Here is a 10646-nt window from a genome sequence, read left to right on the forward strand (position 1 = left end):
TATCTCTTTTCAGTTTTAGTTGTAGACTGCTGTGTTGGGGAGCTATATTTGTTAATAGTCGTCCACGTAGTATGAATTTTAATGCTGTATGTGATTGGTCATTATCAACAGCATATGGGAACCTGTTCTAGAGCTTCTTTAATTTGTTGGTGCTGGGCCAGATTGAATAATTTGATCTCATCATCGGAAAAGCACATAAAACCACATGCTCCTCTGCAATGAGAGGTTCTTTTCCTTTTACTCCTCTAACTTATTGTTCTTATTACTCAAAAAAAAATCGTCTTTGAAAATTACACTTTCTACCCCGATTTTAATTATGGCAATAAAAGTTAAACTTTCAGTGATGATTTCAATTTATTGGCGCTCCAAATTTCTGCTTAAAGTATAACTATGGCCACAAGTAGTTAAACATTCCAACACGACTTTATCTGTTGCCACATAAAATTATACATTTCGTGATGATTTTAATTGTCACGATAAAAAGTCAAATTTTTAGTTGCACCTTTAGGTTTCATTGCGGAAAGTCCACCTTTATGGCAGCCTTTTAGAATCATTGTTGAAGGTGACTGTTGAAAGTTCTTTTATAGTGACATAAGTTACTCCATCCATCCTTTCTATACGAAACAGCTATCATCTTTACCTTATCCTTATTAATAGAAACATTTTGCGGTAGTTTCATTTTTTTCACCATTAATTACTTATTTTTCTACTCAATATAATTATTATCTAATTTTTCAAAACATCATTCTCTTTATTTTAATAATTTTCTTATTCTTTCTCCTCCATAAGTAAGAGTTTTTTGGTGGAAAAAGAACTTGCAACTTTTAATTAATTTTAACTAATTTTTTAGTATATGTGATTTGTCCAAATGTTTCTTATAAAAATGGATGGGGGGAGTACCTCAGTAAATATATTATATGAATGTACAATTTTATTTCTAATTTATTATTCTACATATGGTTATATTTTTAGAATATATATTAAATAGGGGTAAGGTTGAAAAGTTAATAGATTTTAAGATAGAGTTAATAAAGTTTAAAATTTTTTTTCATTTTAGAGTAAGATAAAAAGAGTTTTAAAAAAAAAGCCATGTAAGTTCATAAACTTTATTTGTTGACAATCCTTTTGATATTTAGGTTAAGACACTCACTACTTAATAAATAATCATGGGGTTAAAGTATAATTTTGATCTTGATCTTATTTTTCAGATGCAATGTTGTCTATAATCTTTTTAGTTGTGCAATTTTACTCCTCATGGGTAAAACTGCACCCAAAAAAAAATATCAGAGTCAAAATTGCACCCTAAAAGATCAAAGGTAAATTTGCATATGAGAAATAACATCAATGTTAAGATTGCATTTTAATCCAATAATCATTTAATCAAAACATCACAGCTCATTACACCTTGCTCTCTTATTTTGCCTCCTGCCCCTCCTTCATTTGTCATTGGCCCTCCTTAGCTAATATCTGCAAGGAAGACAAGTTTGTTGAAGCAATTACAAAATTGTTTTTAAAAATTAAATTTTTCATTTTGCCTATCATCATATACTAGGTATCATTATTAAATTCTTTTATATTACATTTGAATGTAAATGGAGGGCATTTCTGAATCAACTCATTACATATTGGACAAAACAATAGATACAAAAACTTTTATCAAGGACTTGTATTTTATTCTCACTCACTATATAGGAGTAGTTCAAAAAGTTAAGACATGTATTTAAGTCCTCATCACAATGGTAAATATCATTATACTTATCATTGTACTAAGATCTATTCCGTTCAAGTTAATTCTGATAGTCTTTATTTAATTTTTTTTATAATTTTTAAATTACGTATACATTGAAATATTATTTTAAAAGAATAAAAAATAAAATTCAATTTGAACCATTTAGATTAGGCGTAGATCATTTGTAGTGGTGATGGATTCTTCATACTCATCAGTCTATTTAGCACCTAAAGCCATATTAATGTCATAAATAAGGATCGAGGTTTATATTCGTATCATTGTAAATAATATTATTACCGGAAGGAATAATTCTTACCACTTTTTAATTAACTGGAAGACAGCTAGGCAGTTAATTATTAATTATTAGTTGTGCTAAAAAAGGTGCCTGCGACAAACGAATAGCACAGCATTAATTGAGACAATCAGCGCAAATTTAGGATGTTTCTTGTCAGATAAATGAATTGAGGGCCATCGCAATATAATCCTTTTGATTGCTCCTTTTATCGGATTTAAAACTTACTTCTAATATGGTTTATACGAACTAAAAAAATTTAAAATTTTATTAATTCTTATTTAAATTTAAAATTTTTTTATCTTTATTTAATATACATTATATTTTATAAGAACAAAGTCAATATAATAATAAATAAAAGATAAAATTATACATTTATATAAAAAAAATTTCTCTACCCTATAAATATGGCTAAAAAACTTTTTTTTTCTCTCTATCTTATAAATAAAATTAAAAGAATATATATTTCAAGTGAATATGCCATAATTGAGCAATCTTCATGATCTGCCTAATTACTTATTATTATCATTTGGAAACCCGATCAAGCACGTGATCCTATGGCCTATGGATGAAAGAAGGGCATTGGTAGTAATGGACACATATATAAATATAGATATATATATATATAGAGAGAGAGAGAGAGAGTACTGCAGAACCTATCCCAACCAGCGTCAGCACAAAATAAATAATTGTGCATCATGCATTATTTGTAAGGCTCAAGAATTAAAAGTCATTCTTGTCTTTTCAAAGTTTATTTTTAATATCGCATTAAAATTGTTAAAAAAAGTACTATTAGTGTTTTCATTTGAAAAAGCTAATGTTAACTAAAAAAATTAACATTCACTGAATGTCAATATTTTTAATGGAAATGATAATATTATTTTTTTAATACTTTTGAACAATATTAAAAAAGATTTAAATATCCATATTTCTGAATACTTTTAAGATTGGAAAGGGAAAAAAGAATAAAAAACCTTAACCCCATTTATAATTCTATTCTCGTGGACTCCGTGGTATGGGATTAACAATGTGGCTTTACTATTGGTCAGATTTATGAATGCGGCAGTCGGGTCCCACCAACCGGCCGACTTACACTGCATCTGTTAGTTTCATTATTATATAAATATGACCTTCCCATCTGTTCGTCTTCCTCACTCTCCTTCGTCTTTCTCTGATTCTCTAAATCCATTTTTGTTTTTCCTCAAAGCTGCCGTGGTTGGTGCTTCAAAGAATCTGGGATCATCTTCAAGATTACGTTATATCAGATTCAGAAGCTTGTTACTGTGGTAAGTCATCATTCTTGAGATTTAGAAACTATTCTGTCTTTCTTCAGAAATTTTCCTGCATTAAAATAGAGCTTTACACGACCAGCAACTTGAAAAAACATTAGCTCGTAACTTACAAGATCATAAATTTGAATCTCACTGCTGATGTGAAAATTTTATTGTTAGACAATTTGTAAATATTTTTGCAAGTACTTTTTTAGTTTGGAGATATACTCTAGTCCTAGTAAACCCATGAGACTCAGCTCACCTAAAATTTCTTTTCACAAAGGGAAAAAAAAACAGAACTTTGAATGTGAATGGTTCTAGATCATGCATCTTATACGTACCTCAATATATATTACCTTCTACTCTTGATGTATAAGATCTACTTAACTAATTTTTTTTAAAAAAAAAGAAAAATAGTTAAGTTATTGGTTTTCTGAATTATCTCTTAAATCATTTGTATTGAAACTATTATTTGATAAAAACTCTCCTAATATATATAATTAATAGGGATACTTTGAAAAACATAAAAATGAATTGATATTTTATATCTATGATCAAATTCAATTTTTAACATAAAAGTGAAGCTTTGAGCATGAAGCAGATCATTAGTGCGTCGGGTCCTCATTTGGTTGCATCGGATCCTCTCATCCAACTACATACATATACGTATATGGCATCATTCTATTCATATGTCCTGTCCTCTACTTTTTTTTTTTTTTAAGTTCATAGTTTTAATATGTATTACCTGCTATTATTAGAATAGACCAGCTACCGTATGAAGGCCAAAAATAAATAAGAGTAAGCTTGATCCATTCTCCGTTTAATAAGTAGGACCCACCATTTGAATGAGTACTGGCTAATAATAGGTAACTAGGTTAATAATCATTGGCATTTTTACTAAAATACTATATATAAAAGCAGTAAAAAAAATTAAATACTATTTGATGAAAAATATTTATAAGTATACTACATTAAAAATTATTGTTCGGAAGAACGAGTTTAAATTTATAAAGAAACTGGTCACAGGTTTCAAATCTGACACATATTATTTTAATAAAAAAATCAAACTCGTTCTCAGCTTAAGCCTGTTTTGCTGCACGGCGGTCTCTTCATATGACAAGAGGGTTAGTTGAGTAAGAGAAGGAGGTGGAATGGGGGGGAAATTGCACAGTATAGCTTTCTCTTCTCTCTCTCTCTCTCTCATTCAAACAAATTAGGGGTGTTCAAATTGTCCCGTCCCGGTAGGTCCGTCCCGGTCCCGGTAGCTTTAGGACGGGACGGGACGGGACAATACCGGGACGGGACAAAATGTATCCCGGTACGGGACGGGACACGGGACGGGGTCGTCCCATCCCTGTCCCGTCCCGGGGTATATTATAAAAAAAAAATTACAATTCTCAATTTATCCGGTCCTCCCTTCGACTCTCCTGACCTGAGCCCTAAATTTCTTCATACTCAAATTTACTCAGACTCTCAGAGGTTCAGTTCACTTCATACTGCCCAGTGCCCACACGCCAGCCGCGCCTCGTCTTGCCGCAGTGCCGCTCTCGCCTCTGCTCGGTTAGACTGAATTTCACCACTCGATTTCTTTCTTCAGAACGACCAAAGAAGTCCTCGATTCTCTCAGTCTGTGTCTCTGTGAGTCTTTGCTTCCGCTGGCTTCAAATCAGAGCTGCTGAAATCCGTCTCTTCCGTCATTCTGCGACCGAAGGTCTGCTCACTCGTTTCCCGACTCTCGCGCACAAGGAGATAGCTGAAGCCAAAGCCACATTTGAGATCGAATCCGGACCACCGTCTCGCTAGCGTTACTCTGTACTGAACTCTCCCGCGACCTCGACGGCTTCAGCACCTCTGCCTTCAGGCATGCCTCTTCCTCGTCGTTCCTTCCCCGCGGCTGGCGCTCTGTTACTCCTGCAATCGCGACTCTCACACACGATAGTGACCACCGAAGAGCTAGCGTGCCCGACTGCCCACTACTCTGACGCCGGTGAGTACTCTCCCGCTTCTTCTTCTTTGAGTCTCCACTGATTCTCTGCCATTGACAATCACTGAAAAGTATAATTACCCATGATTGCATAATCCTGGAGCTGACTGAAAAATTGCATCGCCCTGAATTAAAATTCTCGCCGTGTCTCTCCCTGCGCCAGCTCTGTGTGCCCGTGGCGCCGTGCCTTTGCTGTGAAGTTTGAACACACCCTGAAATTCAATTCATCTGCGAGGTAACTGTGTCTGCTATTTTTTTTTTTTAAATTTCGGACAACTTTGCTGTGATTCTGTGAAGTGTGGTTTGACTGGCTGTGACTGTGAGGATATATATTGAATTCGAACTGAGGATATATTGTCATTTAATGGAAGTGTCATCCATGCATGGTCCGAATTGAGCTTAGTTAAATGATATATATTGTAGTTGATGTCAGATTGTTGTATGTGTTGTGAGGATATATATTGGATTCGAACTGGGGATATTGATTACTGATTAGTTAGTTAGCAATTTCAGTTGTAAATTATTTGTGCTTTTTTTTTTCTATTTATGCAGAAAAGAAGTTTAATTTATTTTAAAGATGTCGAATGCACAAACTGGTCAAGAACATGAACGTGTGTGTGTTGTAAGAAAGTTTGATATCATCAATCAAGTGTCCTGTGTAGAGATAGCAATCATAGAGTGAAGACAAGTACTGGTTTGGAGTTTTGTATTCGGATGATACGAACTCATCCAAGAATCATGCAATATATATATAAGTCCTCCATATGTATGTGTGGGTGTTCTTAATTGCTATATAATTTAACAGATCTTTCTATTATTAATGTAGGAGAATGTGCTTCAGTGGCGACTCCATGACCTTCAGGAACAAAAAAAAAGAATGGTGGCCTGCAGGATTTTTAATGTTACAGTTTTAGAGGTGCAGGATTAATTTCAGATGCTGTTGGAATTCTCATGTGCATAAATTTAACAATGATAAGACATGCATTTTGTTGTAATTCTCATTAAACGGACGGTTGCATGGTATGTTAATTTGAGTACGGTGTTTTTCATTAATTAGGTAGTCTTTGATTTAATTTCTGTAATATAATCAGTGACTGCAGTGTTGAGGAGTTTTTGTTAAAAAAGCAAGCAAAGCCCCAAATTAACTTGATTAAATTCGGTTGCTCCAAAAAAAAAAAAGGAAAGCAATCTCAAGCCCAATTCAGAAGGTCCAGAACTGAATGAAAGTGCTAGGGGGCCAAAAAAATAGAACGAAAAAAAAAAGAGAAAAACAGGCCCAATTCAAAAAGGTCCAGAATTGAAGGGGGCAAAAAAAAAAAAAAGGGACGGGACGGGACGGGACGGGACACGGGACAAAAATCCCGTCCCGTCCCTGTTCACCGGGACGGGACTGGGACGGGCCTGTCCCGGTCCCGTCCCGTCCCGTGAACACCCCTAAAACAAATCATATGAGCAAGTGCCAGGTGAGGTCAGCGTACGGGTCAAGCTCCCCCCCTCTTGCCTTTTACACTGTAACTAATGATAGGTGCATGTATGATTTTTATGGGGAGTATAAGTGTATCTACGATTCTACATACATGCTTATGAACAATAATTAAAGTAAAGTTAAAATTAAATATAAATACTTCACTTTGACCTTCTTTTTGCTAATAATCTTATGAATCAATGTAAATACTTGGTTAATATTCGTGTTAAATGTAAATTACTTGTAAAGAGAAGCTTTGATCATAGATGCAAGTCATTTGTAGTATATTCAACGTTTATTTTTTAATTTTATTTTATTTAAGTTTTTGAAACATCATTCTCTTTATTTTAATAATTTCTTATTATCTTTTATACTTTCTTTCTCACAAATTTAATTTTATTTTATTTAAGTTTTTGAAATATCATTCTCTTTATTTTAATAATTTCTTATTATCTTTAATATAAGACACAAATAAGGGTATATGGTGTATCACTATGGTCTTTAATATAAGTTATTTGTAACATATTATCACATAAACAGGAAAAATATGTGTCGGTAGATAGAATTTGTGTCTAAGATGAAATAGACATTAAAAATAGAAAATTAAAGACACACAAATATATGCATGCATACATATGTGTCTACTTCATTCTCTGAAAATAATTCCCATGCCCAGGATTTTCCCATAGCTAGATCCGTCTCTTTCCGGAAAATCAAAGTTGTTTTATATTTATTTATGTCATTTAAGAATGATTATATTTCACAGATTAAAACCCTGAATTGATATCTCTCTTGCTGTTTAAGGTTCGCAAAATAGTGCCTTCGAGTGAGATAGAGGAAGGAGAATGGAAAGAAGTCTCTTAGAGAAAAACAGAGACTGGGAGAACGAAGAGGATCATCTACCGATAACATGGCGTGTGTTTTCAAAAGAAGTGAAAGCAGTTTGCTCTGTGGCAGGCCCTATGGTGGCTGTGAATTCTTCAACCTTCTTTCTGCAAACCATCGCTTTGATGATGGTGGGTCACTTGGGAAAACTTGCTCAATCGAGCACTGGTGTTGCCATTTCACTTTGTGCTGTCACTGGCTTTAGTGTCATAGTAAGTCTCCCACTTGCTGTTTTACAAATACAAAATTGCATTTTGTATTGTGGGGTTTTATAATTTTGCTTGATAGATAGCTAAAAATTGCATTTTGTATTGTGTGATTCCTAGTTTGGATTGGCTTCTGCACTTGAAACGTTATGTGGTCAAGCCTACGGAGCAAAGCAATATAAGAAGTTTGGTGTTCAAATTCAAACTGGCATCTTCTGTCTTATTCTATGTTGTCTTGCTCTGTGTCTTATGGCTTAACTTGGGGAAGCTACTGGTTTTACTTGGTCAAGACCCTTTAATTGCAAATGAAGCAGGCGAATTTGCAGTTTGTTTGATTCCTGCCCTCTTTGGGTATGCAATACTTCAAGCACTAGTTCGATACTATCTTATGCAGAGCTTGATCTCTCCTCTTGTTCTCTCTTCTTCATTTATCATCTGCTTCCACGTAGCTTGCTGTTGGGCATTAGTTTTTAAATCAGGAATGGGTCGCTTTGGAGGAGCTTTTGCCATTGGTATTTCATACTGGTTGAATGTGATCTTACTTGCTTTGTATATGAAATTCTCTGATTCTTGTGCAAAGACTCGGGTTCCAATTTCCATGGAGCTTTTCCAAGGCCTTGGAGAGTTCTTTCGCTTTGCTATTCCCTCGGCTATAATGGCTTGGTATTCATCTTCCCCACTTAATAATATGTCTTTCTCTATATTTTATATTATGCCTTAGATAATGTTATTGATATAGATACCTGATGATTGATTATTTCAGCCTCCAATGGTGGTCATATGAGGTGACTACAGTGCTCGCTGGTCTTTTGCGTCCAAACCCAGAGCTTGAAACTTCAATTTTAGCCGTGTGGTATATGCTTTTTCTAAATTTTTCAGTCTCCTAAATCTGTCAGAAGTATTAAAATAATGATACAATGCTGTGAATTCCTTATACTTTTTTGTATTTTGTGAACAGTGTTTCAATGAATGTTACAATCTATTCGATACCAGAATCAATTGGTTCAGCAGCCAGGTTCGTATCACATAACATTCATCAATGCTTATTAGATTTCCTCTTCATAAAGTCTCTCTCTCTCTCTCTCTCTCTCTCTCTCTCTCTCTCTCTGCCTGACATAAAGTTTCTCTCATTATATTGCTGACTTTTTGTGATTGGTATTATTCAGTGCGAGAGTTTCAAATGCATTAGGAGCGGGAAGTCCACAGGTGGCAAGATTGTCTGCCTTGTGTTCGAGGATTCTGGCAACCTGTGAGGCTCTTATAGTGAGCTCAATCATTTTTGCAAGTCGGAATGTTTTAGGTCATGTTTTTAGCAATGAGGCAGATGTGATCCACTATGTCACAGACATTGCTCCTCTTTTAGTTTTGTCTTCTTTTATGGACTCCTTACAAGGCACCCTTACAGGTAAAATCTTTCATTCCAATACCGTTCAAAACACAAGTACGTACGTTCTTATTGTATTCAAACTTCACATAAATCTAATTCTCGTCGAAAATAGGGATTGCCAGGGGAAGTGGGTGGCAGCATATAGGGGCATATGTGAATTTCGGAGCTTATTATGTTATTGGCATTCCACTAGCTGCAATCTTGGGTTTCTGGTTAGACATGAGAGCAAAAGGCCTTTGGCTTGGAATAACGACTGGTACAATCTGCCAAGTGATTGTGCTAATGATCATATTAAGTTGTACAGATTGGATGAAAGAGGTTTGTTCTTCACTACTTTTTAAAATACCTCTCCAATAATTGATGACCATCTTCACTTTTGATCAGGTTTTGCAACAAGTTTTCAACATTTATGAATAGTGCTTGTATTTTGAGTTGTTCTCATTGTGGGAGAGTTTGAATTTTGCAGGCAAGAAGGGCTAGGGAGAGGATGTTGCAGAAAACTTTGGCAGAAGAAGAAAATGTTTTGGTTTGAGCAAACACCAGAGTGTATTTTTGGAACAACGTGGTCATACCTATCAATTTGTGTTGCATTTTTGCACATATATATAGCTTTTATTTGTCCTTTACTTTTGGGCTAAATAAAAGGAAAATCATTCTTTTACATTGGATATTTGATATGAGGCCATTAAGAAAAGAAAGAAGAGGAGTTAAAAGTGGCTAAATGACGTAATATTTACGATGATCGCCTTCATGAGCACGCCTGATCTTTGTTGGATCACTTGTTTTGATGATAACAAAATTGTGGGTTTAGGTTTGTTTTGTATAATTAATTGAGAAGAAGAAGAAGAAGCATGAAGATTGCAAGGACCTTATAATTAAATATTAAGTGATTTTATATTTTTCTTAGGGTCTCTTGTAAAGTTGAGAGCTTTGTTTTTGGAAATGCATGATCGTCTTAAAATGTTTTGAAAATCTGAAAGTCAGGTACTTTGTGCGGAAAAAGAATCTATAAAATATTCACTTCTGCCCTCTAGAATTTTAATTCCCTATCCATATATAATGCATGAAGCCTTAGCATTGTGTTTTAATTAGCGATTGAGCTCTTAAATGTCTTGTCAGCGATATGTTTGTCCTTCAGCCAAACCTATTTTATTATACTACTACATCTAGAATAAGAACTAGATTGCTAAGGTGTAAATACGAAAAAAATTAGTTAAGTTAATTATTTATAATAAATAGATAGTATCTTCTCCAAAATACTTATATTAATTATGTATATTATTAAAATGGAAATCTTTTAACATATGTGACATCATGGGACTACTTTAAAAAGAAATAAATAAATATAGGAGACAAGTGGATTGAGATACTCTTCTGATCCTTAATATAAGATCTAATTTAAGAGTTGATGTTAGTCTTATATATAA

At 34.1% G+C, this 10646-nt stretch overlaps 1 pseudogene; it reads left to right on the plus strand.

The window, feature by feature from the left end:
• The first annotated feature begins 3231 nt into the window (after positions 1-3231).
• On the plus strand, positions 3232-10219 carry LOC114716919 (protein DETOXIFICATION 14-like; annotated as a pseudogene).
• The last annotated feature ends 427 nt before the right edge of the window (positions 10220-10646 follow it).

This window comes from Neltuma alba, unplaced genomic scaffold, assembly GCF_004799145.2.
Source record: "Neltuma alba isolate B1F8T4 unplaced genomic scaffold, ASM479914v2 tig00011698_pilon, whole genome shotgun sequence".
Classification (NCBI taxonomy): Eukaryota; Viridiplantae; Streptophyta; class Magnoliopsida; order Fabales; family Fabaceae; genus Neltuma; species Neltuma alba.